Below are 3,476 nucleotides of genomic sequence, written 5' to 3'. Positions count from 1 at the left end.
ACGCAACTCTCTACGCACACTGTGGGATTTATAAAAAGAGAACTTGACGGGAAAATGTGCGGCCCTCCATGCAAACTCTGACCCATGCGTACGCACATAACTGGGGTAAGGAGAAACTGCGCCACTGATGGCAGAAGAAAGAAACGGGAGAAACTGTGTGAAACTGACACTCATCGTGTAAAATAAATAGTAATATTACCTCTCATATATGAACAGTTTATTTGCAAGAAATGTATTAAAAAACTATTTCTACAATGAATAAACAAACAAACTCCCTGGAGTGCACATGGGAAACATATGATTTAGAACAATAGTAAGACAACAGTAGAGCAAATTACGTTTACACTGATATGAATGCAGTTTAATATATTAATATCCTATATCATGTAGACCATTTCGTTTCATCTCCGTTTTCAATGCATAACGCATAAAACACTTTGTAACTGTGTTTTGTTGCCATATAAATAAAGACTTTAATTATCTTATATTGTTAGTCTGAAGGACTGTTAGCCAATCAGGGTAATTCTCACACGTGTAGCAGATATTACCTAATAGATGGGTATATAAAGGCATGTATTCACTGTGCTTTATGGCGCACAATGGCTGCTTTGGCACTGTTGGAGGATGTGGCAAACAGAAGGATACAGAGGGAGCGGAACTTCAGTGACCAGCAAGATCCACTGGCCAACAGTGATGAGTGGCTGATGAGCTGTTTCCGACTCCCATGAGCTGTCCTCTTGGATCTATGTGCGGTATTGGGCCCAGCGTTAGAGAGGAGCACCCACAGAAACCTCGCCGTGCCAGTCCCGCCCGCTTCAAGTGCTCACAACACTCGGGTTTCAACTGGAACATTACAGAGGGAATTGACAGGTCAGGGATATCCCAGCCAACCATCAGACGTGTTGGGAGGTATAATTGGTTTGTCGCAGCAGTACATAAAGTTTCCTTATACGGTGGGTGAACAGGCAAATAAAAAAGCGCAATTTGCAGCAATGTCTGGTTTCCCAAATGAAATCAGTGCCATTGACTGCACTCATGTTGCTATAAGAGCACCGAGTGAGAATTAATTTGCTTTCATTAATCGTAAGCATTTTCATTCCCTCAATGTCCAACTCGTATGTGATGCAGGCATGTTGCTTACAAATGTAGTGACTCGGTGGCCTGGGTCAACCCAAGATTCATTCATACTGAGACACAGCAGTGTTGGGCGCAGACTGGAGGCCGGAGCTGTACGTGATGGGTGGCTTCTAGGTAAGGATAATTAATGTGGAAATCCTAAGACTTGCAATTTTTTTTACCAGTGTTTAACCCGTTCACTGACCTTGCAGACGACAGTGGATACCCCCTCCAGCGGTGGCTGCTCACCCCTTTTCCCAACCGCGCAGAGGAGAGGACCTATAACCTGCGCCACAACCAGGCGCGCACTGTTGTGGAGCGCACCATCGGGCTCCTGAAGGGCAGGTGGTGGTGTCTCGACAGCACAGGAGGAACGCTATCCTACAAGCCCGAGAAGGTCTGCACTATAGTGAGAGCGTGTGCTGTGCTACATAACGTGGCACAGCTAAAAGATGTGTCCTTGCCCCCCGATGCTGATCGTCTTGGCCCCAACCCGGACCCCTATCCCCAGGCATCTGAGCCAAACGCTGCTGCCCTGCGCCAGCGTCTGGATGTGATGCGTCGCTTGTAAAAATACAGGTATGGAAACAAATTCAAACGATTTATTTATGAATTCCTTCATGGTGGCGTTTAGCTCGGAAAGGACATTTTTGATCTCCCGCAGTTCCTTGGCAACATCATTTATTGCAGTGATGGTGTCTCTCTGCATCTGCAGGACTGCATCTGTGAGGACACAGCTGGAGGGCTGGGACGCACGAGGTGCAGTGGAGACGCTGGGCGCACATGGCTCAGCTGCAGCATCGCTGACCTCACTTGGACCCGCAGCAACTGAAATACATTTTTTGAATAAAAGTCTTTTTTGTGAATGGAGTCTCAATTGTTTCTGTACATAAATGTGTGAACACAACTTGAATGCATTTGGTTTACACTCATTTCAAATATGGGAATACAAATGACATACCGGGGTCTTCTGCTCCTTGTGGGCCGGCATCGGTGTCCCCCTCCACCTCCGTCACCACTCCACTCAGGAGGGATTCCCGAGGATCCCCGCCAGTTTTTCATCCAGCGGGGTGAGCTCCTGTTGACCCGTTCCCCCGCCCGTGGCACAGACGCTCTGACTCTGACCTTCTGAGGCAACAGCATTTACATTGTCTGCCACATGCTGCCACTCTAGAGCCTTTTTGCCATTGGTGACCCGACCCAACACTGTGTCCACCAAATAATACAACCTTCCTCTTCTCCACCTCCTCAACAAGAACTTCCACCTCACACTGGGTGAAATTGCAAATAGGCAAATATGGGCGTGGTATGACCCGCACACAGGTGCGCTTCATTTAGAGTGGAGCGTGATTTATAAAGGGAAATTGGCATAGGACGTGCGTGCGCACTGTTTTATAAATCAGGATATTTTTGTGAGTACGCTCTTTCAGTGTTTCGTGCGTACGCAACCTTTTGACGTCAATCCTACGCACAGTTTTATAAATGAGGCCCCTGATCAGGCATTGAGTGAAATAATGTAAATGGTATATATATATATATATATATGTATATATATATATATATATATATATGTATGTGTGTGTCTTCCTTTGTGTAAAGTTGAGTGAATGACAGAGCAGAGACCGAAGAGTGCACTGGGTGTAGAGAAAAATAACAAACTAAAAAGGATTTCTCCCATTTCTCCTGACAATGCCAGAATTTCTTTTGCTATTCTCTCATTTTTTTTTTTTTTTTTTTTTACTTATTGTGTGGGAGACATTTTCCTTCATGCACCCAAGCATGATGGACAATAACCATTTTTTAGTTGGACAGTAAAAAGCACACTAACTAAAAAGTGGACTCTTGGGGAGAAATATAAAGCCCAGTGGAAAGGAAAAGTCAAATCCTTCGGCTCAGTAGATGAAAAATAATTAAAAGTTAGACATCCTACATATTCAAAGAGCATTTTGAAAAAAAAAAATTAAGATTGATTTTTACAATTTTCTCTTGCTAGAAAACAGCTGGTGGGCCAAATTGAACCCCACAAAGCCCCACTTTGGGCATCCCTGACTCAGATAAAGAAGTGTTTCAGCCTTCAGTCTATAGACTAATCCAGGCAGGAGGCCTTTGTGGAAAAGGTTTTAAAATGTTGAGCCATAGCAACACAATATTTGTTCACATCTCCATGTGAACATACTTGATTATGTTCACTTTGAAAACAATTGTTGAAATTATGTGGTGTATAATAGGATAACTAGAAGAAGTAAAATAGCAAATTTAAGAATGATTATGACAGTGGCTGGCGCTGCTGTCCTCATTTTGGGCTAAGGAAACATTTGCATAACTTATGTTGACTATATAATACCATCATGCTGTTTTTT

General features: G+C 43.8%; 1 long non-coding RNA gene across 1 annotated transcript; it reads left to right on the top strand.

Annotated features, from left to right (window-relative positions):
- The first annotated feature begins 1,176 nt into the window (after window positions 1-1,176).
- On the top strand, window positions 1,177-1,982 carry LOC115587324 (uncharacterized). Its single transcript, XR_003985027.1, has 2 exons — window positions 1,177-1,695; window positions 1,832-1,982. It is a non-coding gene; the product is annotated as an uncharacterized LOC115587324 (long non-coding RNA).
- The last annotated feature ends 1,494 nt before the right edge of the window (window positions 1,983-3,476 follow it).

Source organism: Sparus aurata, chromosome 8 (assembly GCF_900880675.1).
Source record: "Sparus aurata chromosome 8, fSpaAur1.1, whole genome shotgun sequence".
Lineage (NCBI taxonomy): Eukaryota > Metazoa > Chordata > Actinopteri > Spariformes > Sparidae > Sparus > Sparus aurata.
The sequence above is the reverse complement of the archived record's forward strand: the minus strand, read 5'-3'. Positions and strand labels throughout refer to the sequence as shown.